The sequence below is a fragment of the Apodemus sylvaticus genome, chromosome 22 (genome assembly GCF_947179515.1).
Source record: "Apodemus sylvaticus chromosome 22, mApoSyl1.1, whole genome shotgun sequence".
Taxonomy (NCBI): domain Eukaryota; kingdom Metazoa; phylum Chordata; class Mammalia; order Rodentia; family Muridae; genus Apodemus; species Apodemus sylvaticus.
In genome coordinates, this window is record NC_067493.1 from 5,027,596 (window position 1) to 5,046,062 (window position 18,467).

At 37.0% G+C, this 18,467-nt stretch overlaps 1 pseudogene; it reads left to right on the forward strand.

The window, feature by feature from the left end:
* Positions 1–1,459: 1,459 nt before the first annotated feature.
* LOC127672895 (zinc finger protein 709-like) overlaps positions 1,460–18,467 on the forward strand; it is a 184,268-nt pseudogene continuing 167,260 nt past the window's right edge.

An 18,467-nucleotide genomic window follows, 5' to 3' on the forward strand; every position in this document is an offset into this window, starting at 1 on the left:
GATTGCCCATAAGGTGTGTCTCCAGTTGGGCGAGTTTTCATTGGGCATTCCCTCATTCTGTGCTCCAGGTGTGCCCTTGCTTTTCTTTTAGATGGGACAAATTTTGTTCTGTGTGTCTACTGTGCTGTAGTTGAAACTGATCTTTCAGGTTTCTTCTCATGCTACCATACCGTCAATATTTGGACTGTGTCCCTAAATCACATAAGATGCTTTAGCCCCATTTGCATATAATGCTAAGCTATTTTGCAAGCCTGGTGTTTTAATATTTTTTTTAAATTCCTTTGTTGTCTTCAAGACAAAATCTCTCTGTGAAATCCTTCCTGTCCTGATAGTCAATATAGGAACCACATAAGCCACCTGACATGGTTTAGAACAATAAGGATATGCTTTTGTGCACATTTTAATCCTCAGGTTTCACTTTGAAATTTGGCCAAATATATAGGTTATATTCTAATTCTCAAGTTGATATATGTTCATTACATTAATACTACCTGGACCTTCAGAGTCCTCTGTTCCCTAGTGTATGATGTACTTCCTCACACTTGTGATTGTTCTGAAATGTTTGAATAAATAGAATTTTGCCTATGTGTATGAATATGAATATCATATGTCTCTTCATTACTGTTGTCATAAGATGGCCTCAGAACTCTTGATCTTGAAGTAATGAATAAATGTTGGTCCCCATGCTTATGTGAGAAATTGATGAACACAATGTGGAAGACCAGTTAGAGCTTTCCACTGCTGAGCTCTCTCTCCTGCCCTACATTGCTTATTTAAGATCAACATTTATATTACTGTATTTTCATCTGTTCATTTGTAACTGTTTAAGCACTCATTCCCTTTTAGTAAAATTTTATTGATTTTATAGTTTAAACTGTTGCACTTCATGCTTCTATAAGATGGATATGGATCTCAAGAGAATGTATAATTCGCTATGGGAAATTTTAGTATAGAACTCTGAGTACTCTATCATTTTTATTTCCTTGGTGGATTTTTGTAGGGATTGAACGTCTTAATATATAACTTTTGATCTCCTAGAACATGATACATATGACATGCTGCCATCCAACACACTGACATACACCTGTTTGTACGTCTGTGATTGAAGTCATGGGCAAATACATCCAGCTTGCCAATCACTCTTTTAGTTAGTAAAAGTTCATACAATTTTTCAGATGTGTGCTCAATGTTGTGCATCTGTTTCCCCTGCATCTCCCTCTTAATTGGCATTTCTCTGGCAAGGCTGAATCCTATACAAAGTGTTCAAAAGCAACACAGGTAGATCTTATAATCAATGCTCCTTCTAAAATGACACAGTGATTGTAAATTCTGAGTCAGAATATAAGTGGAGCAAGTGCCAAAATTATATGAATATGTTTTTGAAAAGCATGTATTTCCTTTAAATTGATGTTAGTACCATGCTTTGTGTTGTATACATGTATGAGAAATATAGGATGCAGTGACTTTTGATGATGTGCATGTGAAATTCACTGAGGAAGAGTGGAATTTGCTGGATCCTTCCCAGAAGAATCTCTACAAAGATGTAATGAAACTAATAGGTCTATTTTAACATGTGACTTGTTTTTGTTTTCTTTTTATTGAAGTTTTCATATTTCTTTACATGTATAGTGTTTTGAATATTGTGTGGCAAGGTGATTTTTTTTCTGTTTCAATCTATTTGTTATTTTGGATGCTTCGTGTACCTTAATAGGAATCTTTGTCTTTAGTTTAGAAATTGTTCATTTATGATTTCATTACAACTATTTTCTTGACCTTTGAACTGATATTCTTCTTCTATTGCAGTCAATTGTAGTATTTGCTTTTGGTTTGTTGCAGTGTTCCTGGTTATTTATTGCCTGGAATCTTTTAGATTCCAAATATTTTTTGACCAATAAGTACAGTTACACTATTTATCTTCCTTTCCCTGTTGGGTGTGTGAAATTTGCCTCTGTAGTATTCCATGTGCTAGCAATTTCAATGGCCTGCACTCAGGAACTTAGCACCTGCTTAAATCATTACCTGCCTCCATTAACTGCTGCAGTTTTCAGGTGTGCTTTATATACATGGAGCACTAGCTTCAGCTGCTCTCTATATTTATTCCCTGTTTCTGTTCTCTACAAAAGCCCCATCTATAGTCTTTCTCTACTCTCATCACATTCTCTCTGCTCCCTATCTGTGTTCCAGTCTGCAGGCCTTCTTGTGTACCTCTATCCCTTCCACAGGTTCTCACTCCTGTCCTTTCCATACAACAACCTCTTTTGTATCAGATATCTTGCATGTTTTAATTTTTGAGGATCTGCTGAGACAGGACAAATTGGATTACTTGGTGGCATATTTCCCTGTCTTATCTTTATTATGTTCCAATGCTGATGTATAAGTACCTGGTTTGGGGGCGATTATAGGTCTAGATACTAGTCTCTGGGTTTGTCTGGTTTAGGTAGTAATTTTATTCCTGAGTTACTTTTTGTTTTCTGTATTTTTACTGGATGTTGGCTGAGTGTAGCCCCTTTTACTGACCTGTTTTGCGGGTATGTTCAAGAGGGAATGCTTGATAATGTTGAAAGTTGGGAGAAGTGTCAGGCAGGAAGATATGATCTTAGCAATCTACCAGGAGACATAGTCAGGAGAGAGGGTAAGCTATCACTGGCATTTGTTAGGGACAACTGTGTAAATTGCATGTGGGATAAAAGTAGTGTTGTAAATTTTATTGAAACTTACTTTGTTTCCTGGCAGCCATGTCGTATGTTTGAACAAGAAGTGTATATTCCTGTCTACTGTAAGACGAAGGTGTATTCTGAACCATTGTACGTCAGAAAGAAATGACTTGCATTTTGATTTTATAAGATTTGACTTTCGAGATATTGCCTTGAGTGTCAGTCGACACTTTAGACATTTGAACTGTGTAGGAGCTCCTGCAAACTATTAGGATCAATGTAGACTCAATGCATTTTCATCAAAGGATGAACATAAGCATATAGCATCCCGGGTCAGAATGTAATTGCTTGGGTCCCCTGGGTATCCTTACACCGTGGGGCTTCAAGTTTCTGCCTGGTTAAGTGCATCCTCTCCCACTGAGGCCAGATTTTGGAGTACAGTTAAAGGATACACATTGGAGTCCAGTTACCAGATACCAAAGATATGCAGCAGCTATAGGGGCAGCCCATGTTCCTGTTGTTGGAGAACCCTCATGGAGACTAACCTGAACTTCTGCTACTTATGTGCCAGGAGCTCTTCGTCCAGCTTTTGGATGCTATTTAGTTGATGTCTCTGTCTCTCTGTGTCCCCAATAATCCATGTTAGTTGAGATTTTTGGTCTTCTTGTGGAGTTCCTATCTTCTTCAGCTCCTTCATTCCTTCCTCCGACTCCTTCATACGAGTCCCAGCAGTACATTCAATATTTGACTCTGGATCTCTGCATCTGTTTCAGTCCGTTGCTGAGTGGATCCTCTCAAATAATTATCAAGGCTTATTTGTGTGAGCATAGAAGAGTATCCATAATAATGTCATGGATTGAATCTTGCCCATAAGGTGGTTTTCCTGTTGGGAAAGTTTCCCTTGGGCATTCCCTCAGTCTCTGCTCCATGTGTCCCCCTGCATTTCTTTTGGACAAGATAATTATTTTCTCTGTGTCTACTGTGTTTTGATTGAAACTGAACCTTCTGCTTTCTTATGCACCCATGCAGTCACCATTTGGACTCTGTCCCTAAGATACAGTATAAACTATTTAAGTCTAAGCTATTTTGCAAGCCTCGTGGCTTAATATCTTTAATTTTATGCCTTTTGTTTTGTTTTTCAATTTTTTTTCTCTGTGAAGCCCTTCCTGTCCTGATAGTTGATATAGAAAGTACAAAATCCAACTGAAATGCTTTTGCACAATAAGCATATGCTTTTGTGCAACTCTTCACCCACACCTTTAATTTTGAAATTTTGTCAATTACATTGTTTATATTCTATTTCTCAAGATAGCATATCTTCATGATATCAGTACTACCTGAGGCTTCAGAATCATTGTTTCCAGGTGTATACTACTCTGCCTCACTGTTGTTTTTTTTTTTCCTGGAATTTTTGAATAAATTGTAGTATTTCTTCTGTGTGCATGGATATTAATATCATGTATGTCTCATCTTTACTTTTGTCAGAAGATGGTCTCAGAACCCTTGATATTAAAGTAATGGGTAGTTAGTTGTTCATTCCTATGTGTATGGTAGAAATTGACAACCATTATGTGGAAGACCAGAAAGAATATTCCACTGCTAAACTCTCTCTCCTGCCCTCTGTTGCTTATTTATGATCAACGTTTTCATTACTAGTATTTACATCTGTCCATTTGGAACTGTTTAAACATGCATTCCATTTTGATAAAATTGTATTAATGGTGCAGTTTAAACTAGTGCAATTAACAGTTCTGCAAAATGAATACAGAACTCCAGTGAATGTATAATTTTTTGTAGGAAGGTAAGTAAGGAACTGTGAGTTCTCTATCATTTTTTTTCCTTGGTTGATTTTTTGCAGGGGATTGAAGGTCTGAACATATAACTTTCTCTGTCCTGTAACACATTACATAGACCATGCTTGTATCCAACTCAATGACATAAACCTGTCTGCACCTCTGTGATTAAAGACATGAGCAAATACACCCAGCTTACCCATCATTTTTATATTTAGTAATTGTTCATACAAGTTCTCAGATGTGTGCTCAATACTGTTGATCTGTTTCCCTTGCATCTCCCTTTCAATTGCATTTCTCTTGAAAGGCTATATGCTATTCCGAGTGTTCAGAAGCGACACAGGTGAATCTTATAATGCAAGTCGCTTCAAAAATGACATAGTTACTAGATGATAAATTCTGAGTCATAAAATAAGTGGAGGAAGCACTAGAACTAAATTAATATATTTTCAAAAAGTATACATTTACTTTACAGTAATGTCCATATATTTCTTTCTGTTGTACACATATATGGGATATTTTAGGATGCAGTGACTTTGGATGATGTGCTGGTGACATTCACTGTGGAAGAGTGGGATATACTGGATTCTTCCCAAAAGAGTCTCTACAAAGATGTGATGTTGGAGACGTACCTGAATCTCACTGCTATAGGTAAGACTGTGAATTCTTTTTCCAAATAAGGAAACGAATGTTTCTTGGTTATTGATGATCTTCTGTTATTTCAATTGGTAACAATAAAGATTGAGCTGAATAAATTGGGTTTGCTGAGTTTTCATGATAGCTTTCACAGCACTGTGAAAATTCACAGAACTTGAATTTTACCTTATTTCTAATAAGATATCATTCATTTTCTGGTACGGTCTTTTAGGCTATAATTGGGAAGAGCATCGTATTGAAGAACATTGTAAAAATTCTAGAAGACATGAAAGGTAATTTTCATGTCCAAGCGGATGCACTTATGATTCTGAGGAAAAGTTAATATAATATTCTGGAAGCTCTAAAAAAGCAAAAATGTTAAAAAAAAAACAATCATTTAGGTGTAGCTATGAATATAATATTCTTACCAAACTATGTACCTCAAATTCAGCTGTCCGTTTTGTGTATTCATTTGTTGTGCTGCTCCATTAGAACTATGCTGTGAACTTGCCAATCTGTATAGTCTCACAGTACTTAGATATTGCATATTGAATAGTGATACATTTATAGCTGAAACTTTCTAACAAGCAAATAGTCCATGGTAAATATGGTGATACTCATATTCTTGTAGTGACATTGTAAAATTTGTTGAGAGGGCAGTTTATGAGAATCAAGAATAGTGTAGTGGTGAGACATTATACTATGTACTGCATTTTATGAGAAACAAAAATTCAAATTGGGTGAATGCAATGTGGAAACCTTTCAGTTGTTATTCTTCTTTTATTAAATATATCATGTGTCACAATAAATGCCATGAAACAACGGGGATATTGAAAGAAACAAACTACATTTTTATTCAAAAAGATTAAGAAGATGTGTAGCCTTCTGCCTTCAGTATATTTTGTGAATTTGTTAGACATTTCCAATTAATTAGCTTTCTAATTTTACTGGGAAAATCCCAAAAATCATACCGTAGAACAACTTTATGAGTACTAGGAACTTGGAAATTCTTCTACTTGTCCTGGTTCAGTGTCAAATGTGGTGTAATTCATACCACAGGAAAAATTATGAATGAAATCATTTTTATAAAATTCTGGGTTTTTCCAGTTTTCTTCAGATAGGAGAAATACATCATAGAAAAATTCCATATAAAAAAGTATGTTATAAATAGGAGTCATGTAATAACTATTATACATATCTTGTACAACCCAAAAAGAGAGAGAGAGATCACCATGAACATATGAAGTTATAAAACCTTAAGATCTAATGCATCTTTACCATTAGACAAATCTATAATCTTAATTCATATTGATAAAACTATTGATCAGGTTAATGAATGTTGTAAAGATTCAACATGTGTCAATTATCATTGCAGGCATGTAAGAAGTCATACTGGAGAGAAGCCATATGAATGTAATCAATGTGGTAAAGTCTTAGCAAATCTCAGTAATCTACAAAGACATAAAATGACACATACTGGAGAGAAACCTTATGAATGTAATCAGTGTGGTAAAGCCTTTGCAAAACTGAGTTATCTCCAATGTCATAAAAGAACACATACTGGAGAGAAACCATATGAATGTAATCACTGTAGTAACGCCTTTGCAAGACTGAGTAATCTCCAATATCATAAAAGAACACATACTGGAGAGAAACCTTATGAATGTAATGAATGTGGTAAAGCCTTTGCAGGACTGAATAATCTCCAATGTCATAAATTAACACATACTGGAGAGAAACCTTATAAATGTAGTCAATGTGGCAAAGCCTTTGCACAGCACAGTACTTTGCAATATCATAAAAGGAAACATACTGGAGAGAAACCACATGAATGTAATCAATGTGATAGAACCTTTGCAACAACCAGTCATCTCCAATACCATAAAAGAACACAAACTGGAGAGAAACCTTATGCATGTAATCAATGTGGCAAAGCCTTTACAGGTCACAGTAGTCTGAAAACACATAAAAGAACACATACTGGAGAGAAACCTTATGAATGTAATCAATGTGATAGAACCTTTGCAACAATCAGTCATCTCCAATATCATAAAAGAACACATACTGGAGAGAAACCTTATGCATGTAATCAATGTGGTAAAGCCTTTTCAGGTCACAGTAGTCTCCAAATACATAAAAGAACACATACTGGAGAGAAACCTTACGAATGCAATCAATGTGGTAAAGCATTTTCAAGACCCAGTCATCTCCAAAGACATAAAAGAACACATACTGGAGAGAAACCTTAAGAATGTAATCAATGTGATAGGATCTTTGCAACAATCAGTCATCTCCAATATCATAAAAGAACACATACTGGAGAGAAACTTATGCATGTAATCAATGTGGTAAAGCCTTTTCAGGTCACAGTACTCTCCAAACACATAAAAGAACACATACTGGAGAGAAACCTTATGAATGTAGCCAATGAGGTAAAGCCTTTTCACATCAGAGTAGTCTCCAAACACATAAAAGAAAACATACTGGAGAGAAACCTTATAAATGTAGTCAATGTGGTAAAGCCTTTGCAACATGCAGTCACTCCAAAGACATGAAAGAACACAGCCTGGAGAAGAATCTAATGAATGTAATCATGAATTAAGTGGGAGTTAAGAGGACATTGGATTAGGATTAAGGCAGAAATCGGTGGTTAGGATTATTTCAACTCTAGAGATGGTTCTTATGATGATTTGGCAAAGAATGTTGTCTATTTCCCTTGTTTGAATAGTCTCCTAGAGTTTAAGGTAAAGAGGTTTACATTAATTGCATTGACAAAGGAAGTATCAAAAAAACAACCCACATAGAATTTGGCCTGACAATTTTGATCAAACATAGCAAACTTTTAAAGGAAAAATACAAAAAGGAGGTTTCAAAGAGCAAAGCATCACCAGGAAGTTGAATTAATCTAAATCCTGTTATTAAGGATATTCTATGATATTAAATATATGGTTTCATTAGAACAAGTTTCCATGTAGCTAAACTTATGGATTTGTAGTTGTATAAAACACAAGTGTATCATGTTAGGAATTATTATTACCTGGTAATTGTTTTCCTGTGGACATACAAAGATATATGTATGTGTCAAAGTCAGAAGGGATAGATTATATTTGCGATTCTGGGTTTTCAATTTCAGATCTAAAAAGGTCCAGGCATGGTGTTTCATGATTTTTACCACAGCATTCAAGAAATGGAGTCATGGACATCTCTCATTTCAATGTTAATCTACTGAGCAAGTTCTAGGACAGCCAAGCTTAGGCAGTGAATTGTTTGAAAAATAGAAACTGGTAATAATGTAATAGAAGGGGCCATGTTTCAGCACCAGCAAGCAGCAGAACTCAGCAGCTTTGTCTACATTGCTCTGGATTTAGCAGCAAGATATAAGGGACTAGTGAGACAATTATCGCTGAATAGCTGTAGATAAAGAATTAGAGGCTATGGAGAATAAATCAATATCACTGGAGTAAAATCTTCTGGGTAGTGTTTTTGGAGTGGCAAAGAAGGTGTGTCAGAGGTCAACAAGTGTGGACCTAGTGGAGCAGCTAGACTCAGTCATATGTAAGTGTCACACAGGTGGTACTGGTTTTAAATGCATGATGTTGTTATGCAGAGCAGGTGAGGCTTGGCATCACTGAGTGAGCATAAGGGAGGCTATTGGTCAAGCTTAGTTGCAGCAGAAGAACCCAGCATAGTGAAGATGCATGTACAATGGGATGAGCAGCAAGAACAAAAGGAATAGGAGAGTGGAGTCAAACAGAGCTTAGAGTGATACAGAGGGCAGAGCTGGAGAAGTGACCCAATCTCTTCGAAGGAGTAGAGATGAGCATGTGTAGATCCTGGACATTGAATCAAGAAGACCCCAAAATTATGCGATGTTAGGACTGTGTGTTACCTGCTCAGGAAAACTGCTCTCCGAGAATAAAAACTACACAAAAAAAATTCTTCTGCATTGAACCAAGCAGAAAGGAGTTGGAGATCTGAAGAATACTTTGACAACAGATATGGAGATGCAGAGTTTGGAGATTGTTGATCTGGCTTGGGTCTTATTTAATTCCACTACTTCCTCATGCTGCCTTTAGGAATGGTGAAGTGTATACTGTGATTTGGAGGGAGGCATATGATGTGCTTTTATGTTTTTGAACTTGATTACATGATAGGATTCATATCAGAAGACTCTTTGTCCTTTGGACTCTTAACATTTTTGAGACTACTCTAGAAAATGGGGACTTTTGAAGCTGTCACTCATGTATTCTACATGTTTAAGTATGATCCCCAAAGACTCATTTGTTTGAACAATAATAGGAGGCCAGGCAGTGGAATGGGGTAATTTAAATATGACACCTATATGAGTGGCATTATGCTGTCATATGGCCTTGTTGGAGGTAGTGCATTGCTGTGTGGTTGGGCTTTGGAATTCCTACAGGTCCGGAAGAGCTGAAGGTCACAGGAAGACAGTCTCTTCCTAGTTGCCATTGGATCAAGATGTAGAACTCCCAGCTTCCTCTCCAGCATCAAAGTCTACCTTCATTCCTGGCATTCTTCCTGCTATGATGAAATGGACTAAACCTCTGAAACTGTAACCCAGCCCCAATTAGATGACCGCTTTTATAGGAGTTGTCTTGTTCATTGTGACTTTACATAGCAATGGAAATGATAAGACAGGAGCACTGTGAGTGAATTTAATGCGGTCAAGAATTTGCACAGTTCTGTAGTCTTCATTTTCTTGAAAGAATGTGTTAGAGAGAGACCTCGTGAATGTGTTTAGTATAATGAAGCCTTTGTATACCTCTATAGTCTTCATCATTGTGAAATTATTCATTCTGTAGAGAAATACTTTGAATGTTAGCAATGTGGTAAAACCTTTATGTTATGGGATCCCCTGAGTTCCAACATAATTCACACACAAGGACATGGCAAATAATAAAAATCTTTTGTAGTCAAGTAGTTACTGATTAATCTGGACCAGAAAATATATTAAGAAGCTAATCTGAATCACCCGATCCTGTCCCTGCCTTGAGCTAGAAACTGATATAGATTTCAAAACTAAAAACTATGAACATACTTGCTGTTACAGGTATATTTCCCACCAATTGGGAATTTCTACTGTTGTTACTCGATGTCAAATGATACAGAATGTAGGTTTTATGGTTTATCCTATCACACCACGTTGTTCTTTTGTAGTTAGTAACAGGCATTTTATTTTTAGGAATAAAACATGAATAACAGAAATTATGGTTAGGAACAGTCATTATGTTTTGAGGAACAAAAGTAAATGATGAAAGCTTGCTGAATATTGTTAAATTATGCAGGTCCCCTATGACCTGGGACTTGAAATTTGTTTCAATTCATGATTAAATGGAGGTTGGCAACAAAATTGCAGTACTTAGAGCAAGTTTCATTTGCTTGTTCCCAACATTTGTATATCATAGTAATCTTTAAATATATTATAGAACACATATTGAAGAGAAATCTTATAAATATAATCAGTGTAATACAACATTTTCACAACAGTTATCTATGAATGCATAAAAGAAGATATCCTGGAGAGAAATGCTATGAATGTGCAATTTGGTAAAGAAAGCCTTTGTATGTAGCAGTAATCTTAGAAACCATAAGAAAATGTCATAATGCAGAGAAACATCATAAATGTAGTTAATGGGTTAAAGTTTTGTATTTTCTACGATCTTTATACAAGAGTAAACTCTTTAGCATGTAATTAATCTATTAAAGCCTTTGCTTATCACAGTAGGTTTTGAGAACCTTCAGAAATCTGTGATTAAAATTATTTTCGTATGTACTTAGCCAACACACCTATATTGAGTTACTCAAGGTTATTTATTATGTAAAAAAATTGAGAAGTGTCAACAATAATTTCAAATTTTATGATATCTCTCCATTTTATTTGCACTTGCAAGCTCATTTTTACATACAAAGGCCACTAATTTGTATTTTCTTTTTTAGTTATTCATGTATCCAACAACTTTGCTGACAGTGTTCATCAGCTCTAGAAATTGCCTTTGTGAAGTTTTGATTCACTTATGGAAACTAACATATCAGCTGCAAAGAAAGATAATTTTACTTCCTCCTTTCTAATTTATATTATCTTCCTCTCCTTCAGTTTTATTGCTCTACCTAACTTTTACATAATATATTGAATAGATAGTTATAGAGAGAATGGAACATCTTGTCTAGTTTAGGAATTATTGGAATTAATTTGAATTTCGACCCAGTTAATTTAAGGTTGGCTCTAGACTTGCTGTAAAGTGACATTTTTATGTTCAGGCATGCCCCTTGTATCCTTAATCTCTGCATGAATTTTATCATAAAGTGGTGTTTAATATTGTCAGAGAATTTTACATCATGTCATGAGATGATCACTTCTTCTTTTTTCTTACATTTTAATTCCATTATGTTGAATCATCACTGTGTTTCTTGAATGAATCCTTCCTCATTGATCACAGTGGATGATCTTCTGATGTGATTTGTATTTTATTTTATTTGATTTGTTTTTTCTCTTAAGTATTTTTGCTTCTATGGTTTTATGGAAAATTGGTCTATAAATTCTGTTTTATTGCTTAGTCTTTACTGACAGGATATATGAGTCATCATGGCTTCAGAAAATAAATTGCCTAATATTTCTTTTGCTTTTATATTATTAAATACACTGACGTGTATTTTTGTTAAAACCTCTTTGAACGTCTTGTAGGAGTCCACCCTAAAATTCATGGCCTTTGATTGTATTGGTGGCATATTTGTGATGAATTCTGTTTTCCTAGTTTATGTCTGCTGAAGTTGGTTCTCTTAGTTTCATTTATTTTTGGTATGTGGAATCTATTGAGGAAATTAATCATTTTTTTTTTTTTTTTAGAATTTCCAATTTGGTGGAGTGCACCATTTTTAAACCTATGTCCTTACCATTCTCTGGATTTCTTAATTGTCTGTTATTTTATCTCCAATTTCATTTTAGATTTCACAAAATTGTATATTCTTTATCTTTTAATAAAGGTTTGTTTATCTTGTCAAATAAGACTCAAAAGACTAACTCCATGTTTCATTAATTCTTTGAATTGTTCCTTTTCTATTTTATTGATTTCAGCCCCAAAATTAATAATTTCTTGATGTCTTCTCCTTGTTTTCATTACTGCCTCATTTTCTTCTGCTGTAGTCTTTAAAGTGTGCAGTTAAATTACTAGCATTAAAGCTCTGAATTTTTTTTTCATGTAGGCATTTTTGTTATGTGAACTTTCTTCTTAGCTCCACTTTCATGTTGTGTTCCATGAGATTGTGTATGTTGCACATTCATTTCCATTGAACTCCAGAAAGTCTCTAATTTCTTCCTCTATTTCTGTGTAGACCCATTTTCTCTCACACAGTTAGTTAGTAGTCAGTTAGCTGTCCTCCCTCACCTCCTACCGCACTGAAACATCAACGGGTTTTTGGCACAGATGATGTCTTTTGTCTGATCATATAGTGTGGGGACTCCTGGGTCTGGTGCAGTCAAGGACATGAGGAGCCCAATTTCTAGGAGCCACTCTCGGGGCTGTCTTGTTGCTCTGTGGGATGGAGTTTGTCTTTGCTCATCAGAAGGCTCCTTTCCTCCCCGTGGATATGAGAGGTAGCAATGCCACACCAGCCATCTGTGTCTTGACTGTGGGGAAAAAATAACCTGAGAACAATGTGGAGGTCATTCCTAAGCCTATAAACCCACAGGAAGCGGACACATCAGAACTGGAAGTGACCATTTGAAGTAAGTGACTGTACTACACCTGGAAGTGGCAGTGATGTGACAGGCAGTGACTGGCCATAATCGGACGTGAGTGTACATCACAGGAAGTGGCTCTCTTTAAGAGGAAGTGCCCATTCAATGGCCATAAGTGACCACCACTGTCATAGGAAGTGGCTGTGTCTTGACAGAATGTGACTGTGATATAATAGGAAGTCATCGTACACCACAGGAAGTGGCTTTAATGTCGTTAATATCCTTTTTTAGCACTAAGGTCTTTTTCAGAGGTGCCGGTTCAGCTTTCTGGGCTGACTTTCCTGCTGGGTGTGGTTCTGCCCATGTGATCTTAGTATTTGACACCACCATTGTCCCAGGATACCTCTGTCCAACCTGAATGAGGCTGCTGCCTTTGGTGAATCTCATTACCCCTGCATCTATCTGAGCAGTCATATAGAGGCTCATACAGTGAGGTCTTGGTGTGGCACCAGGTCAGTTGGGAAGTTATCCTGGGAGCATTCAAGGACAGAGGCTGGCAATGAGACGTTCTGCCATCATCTTTAACCAGGAGGTCAATTGGTTATTCATAATAGATCAGTAATTGGAAATGAACACAAATAAATGAGTAACCGATCATCCATCGATCAGTATTCAGTCAGGGGCCAATCAAATGTCCACCTGCCAGTCAGTCACTTGATTGGTGATCAATAACAGACAGGCAGTCGATGACCAGCCAGTGATGAGCTACCAATCAGTCAAGGAATCAATGATCAATAAATAGTAACCAATTGATTGAATATTAATCAATGATCAATATTTAACACATGATGAATCCATTGATAATTTATCACCAATCAATATAATTAAACAACTGACAATTACTCAATTACTTTGGTCTTCACTGGACCAAAAACTGACTCGATTGATTGCTGATTGATTGTGAACTGCAGGTTCGTGACTGACTATAGGTGATTGATTGATTAATTGGTGTCACATTGGCCATTGGTTTATGACAGGAGCCCTGGTCTGAGTATGCATTCCCCAGGTCTACAAAGGTCAGCTAAAGTTGTTAGAGTAAGGCCCTTTTCAGCAGTGTCTTAAATAATCTGAATTTCTCAAGGCAAACAAGAAGTCCTGCATTTTTATTTTTATTCTGTTGCCACTGATAATTCATTTATAAACTGATGAAGAGACTCTATCTGTAGGTTTTAGTAAGACATAATGCTGATCCTTTTATTCTCTGCCTGCACCCAGAGCTGATCCCCTGCCTCAGTGCTCTAATATCCAAATTCTGTGTGGAGAGAGTTGATCTCCCAGAAATTCCATCACACATGTAAGCTCCACTTCTGCTCAAATCCCCAGACCATGAGAGAGCCACACAGAGCCATCAGAACCCAGGAACCAAGGGACAGCTGGGGACAGGATCCTTCTGGATTCTGTCTGCACCTTGGAGGTAGCTGATTATGTGCCAATTATTTCCATACAAAAATTTCTCCTGGAGAGAACTGTTCTCTCAGGAGTACTGACACACAGACTCACAGGAGAGACAAGCCTCAATCAGAGACAGATCAGCTAACATCAGAGATATCCAGAGATCAGGACACAAGGGCAAGATCATAAGCAACAGAACCCACCAGAAACTCTTTGATATGCAAACAATCTAAGAAAGCCCTTACATATTACAATAGTCTTTGAAAACAATCAAGAATACCAAAAGTAATCTGTGACTACAAAGAATTTGGCCAGATCTGAAGCAACACACTTACATTGTTTCACTCAAGATTATTTTTGTTAAAAAAAAAACTGTGACAAGTGTCAAGAATCAATTTAGACTTTATGATGTCCCTCGATTTTATTCGCACGTGTAAACATGCATTGAGAAAAGACACATGAAGGAATCCTTTTCACATTTCACAATTCCCTTAAGTTACATGAAGGAACTTTTGCAGGTGTAAAAAACTTTTGCTGTGTACTAGTGCCTTTTATGTAGTAATGATAAAATATAATGTCTAAGGCCACTTCTAAAAAAGTTTAATTTGTTTTATTATTCCAGAGGGATATGGGTTGACCATGAAAGTGGAAACACAGCAAGTGTCTCTCAAGTGGGAGAATTAGCCTGAGGCAGAGAAAGCTTTCAAATTGCTTATACAACACAAGTCTTCATCTAATTGTTCATCCCTGGACCATATACACACAACCAACAGAAATGCACTCAGCATATTGTATTCTTATATTTGTACACACTTTCTAAAACATACTTAAAATGATTGACTTGGTAGATGTAGTGAAGGCAATGAGAGAGCAAAGACATAACAAAATATACTTTAATTAAAAGGTCAAATAATTTTTCAATAAAAGTGCAGGTAGACAGGCAGAATGCTAGTGAAGAACATTGTGAACTGAAAGAAAAGATGTTTCATTCCCAGAACAACTTGGTAGGTGATCCACTCCTGTAAATGTAGTCCCAAAGGATCTGATGCTCCTCTGGCCTTGCAGGAACTGCACAAAGATATACGCAGGCAACACATCCAAGCACATAAAATAAAAAAATCACACTAAAAATGAATTCACTATAGTCCTGTCTTAGTCCCGAGACAGAGCACAGTCAGGGCGAGTTAAAATGGACTCCTTCTGGTATGGATTTAGGCGCAGCTGTGGCCATCCTTGGAACCATCCTCCTTAGAGTCAAAACTGAACATATGACAGAACTTATGAACCAAATGTATCTGGCAGATATTTGTAGATATTTCATCCTAAAGCAAAAGAACATACCTTATTCTCAGCAGCACATGGTGCCTTCTCTAAATTTGATCACATGATCAGTAGCAAAACAGGGCTCAACAAATACAAGAAGACTGAAGATAACCCAGTGCATCCTATCACATTACCAAAGACTTAGGCTGGGTTTGAAAAAAACAACAGAAATGCCACATAAACATGAAAACTGAACAACATCCTACTCAATGATATCTGGAACATGGAAGAAATAAAGAAATTAAAGACTTCTTAGAATTTAATGAAAATGAAGGCACAAATACCCAAAATTTGGCACACAATGAAAGCAGTGCTAAGAAGACTCATAGCTCTGAGGTTGTGTAATTCCCACAAAAAAAAAAACCATGAAGATTAGCGAACACTAATGTGTTTCCATTCACACTGAGCAGTAGGGCCCAGCCTTAGAGGAGGTTTGTGACTATCTTGAAGGAACATCATAGCAGAGGCAGGATTAAGTCCTCAAAGCAAGTCTTAATTGCAAATAATAAGCCAAGTCTCAGCTGCAGAAGACATTGCTTTAACCAGAAACAAATATTAAATACCAAAGCTTCTGAGCAAAAAGAATGAAATTCTTAAATATGAGGAAACTATGGAGAATAGAAACAAATAAGTGTTTAGAGCATTTACACATAGAGAAAATGAAATTCAAAAAGCAATAGGAACCATTGACTTTTTAAAATGATAAACTTGTTTGAAAAAGACACATAGGTATATTAACATTTAAAAAGAGCAGACATTTGTTGGTAGAGGGCATGACAATAAAAAGATAGTTTTTGACTTTGTCCCTATGGGCAATGTTACTGGGGCCAATCACAGCACAGGGAATGTTTTGTCTCACAAATTTGTTTGCTGACTTAACTATATCATTGAACATTCCACATAGCTCTACGGGAGAATCCCCCAATTGGTAATTCAATATTCACTGGCTCAAGCTAACCTACCCAAATTTCACACCCCCACAATCTGGTGTGTTTTCTTTCACATATATGCATTAGTACATGCTGGGAATTTACTGGGATTAAAGGCGTGCACCACCAAGGCTCAGCAAAAATATCTTTAATGACAGCATGCATTCAGCTCTGGCTAATGCTCTTTTAATTTCACATCCCACGTTATACTTTAGACAATTGAATAGGGACAGGAGACTGCAAGTCTCATCTATTAGGTAGATAGAAGTTTTATATAGAAAAGATATTCCTGAAATTATTTCCTAAGTACATCAGTGCCTCATACAAAGAGTCATTCTTCAGTGACAGGGTCGTAAGTCGGAAGTCTCAAAGGATGAAAACAGAGACAAATATATATACATTTGTGGTGGGAAAGTCTTACAGAAGCCATGTCTTATGCCTTATGGTAAGTAGATCTCTTAATAATAGCAATTTGTCTTTCAGTGGGGGTGAATTGGTCAGTCTGTTGACCATGTTCTCCCCAGCATAGAATTTTAATTTACTCATAGGTATAGAGTGACCAGGATGGAGATATGGGCATCTCCACAGCACCTGAGTTGATGTGAACTGTGACATTGTTCTCCTGACTTTGGAAACCATGGGCTGGAGACCTCTAAGGAGAAGGACCTTTCTATGTAGTAGGGAATAAGCCAAAAAAGACATTCCCTGTGGTGGCTTGAAGCACCCGGCACCCAGTATGTCACCAAAGATTTTGGTCCAGGACAGAGATGCCTACTCTAAAGGTCACATCTCTTGCATCTCTGTGGGGAAGTGGAGATCTCAGCAGCAGGTATTTTCTCTGCCTTCCTACTTGTGCAGGGACGGTCAGATCTCCCCAACATATCAAGGTGGCCCAGAAATATCTATCGGCTCCCTGACCTTCAAGGTCCCCTGGCTGTTCTCTGCCCACTTCACCCACAAGACTAACCGGTGTAGTAAATCCTGGCTCTGAGAGCAGAGACAGTGTCGAGGCTCAGAACGTCACTTCCAGATACCGCACTGCACGAGGGGAAACAGGACGCAAGGGCGTGCCAACGTCAAAGCACACACAGTGTTAACCAAGGGATGGGTCAGCAGGAGCAAAATGCTTCCTCTGGCTCTGGGGTACAAACTGAGCTCTCAGGATGTGAGGCTCACGTGGACAAAGGACAGTCCTGTGTGCCCTCCCCGTCCTCACAGCCCAGCCCAATTCCGCCTGGATTTTTGGTTTGTGTTGGTTTAGAAGCCAAAGTACGCGGAGCTGGTGGTGGTCTCTCCTCACTGCCTGGGGCCTCTACAGGAGCTGAAGCTGCAAGGCTCAGGACAGCAGCCACCGGGCCCTGTTGCAGTTACATTGCAAATGCAGGCTGCTGATCGGAAGCTGGGGTGTGAGCCGGGGGAGAGCTGTTCTGGCACACGTGAGACCCTGGGGCTCATTCCCAGAGCAGATTTTAAAAGAAAAGGGAAGAACCTAGCAGGACAGAGTTAAGTGAAGGGGAGCCCAAATATAAACTCCTTGAGAAGGGAAGAGAAGCAACTCGACGGGACAGAAGGGAGGCTGCGGAACAGGCCACCTCCATGTTATTATTATTAACTGACCTATTATTACTACTATTATTATTATTAACTATATCCAGCAAAATGCTGCCGGTATATTATTAACTACATTATTATTATTATCACTATCATCATCATTATTAACTGCACCACGGTTATTATTATTTTTGTTGCTGTTATTATGATTGTTATTTTCTATTAGTATTAACTGGTATTATTATTTTTAAGTATATCAAGCAAAATTTTGTCACTATATTATTAAGTATATCATTTTTAGTAATAGTAGTAGTAAGTATACTTTGCAAAAGTCTGCTATGAAACCAAAAAATAATATACTTAATGATAATAATAATATAGTTAACATTAACAGTAATTATTATGACATAGTAAATAGTAATAATAATGCACA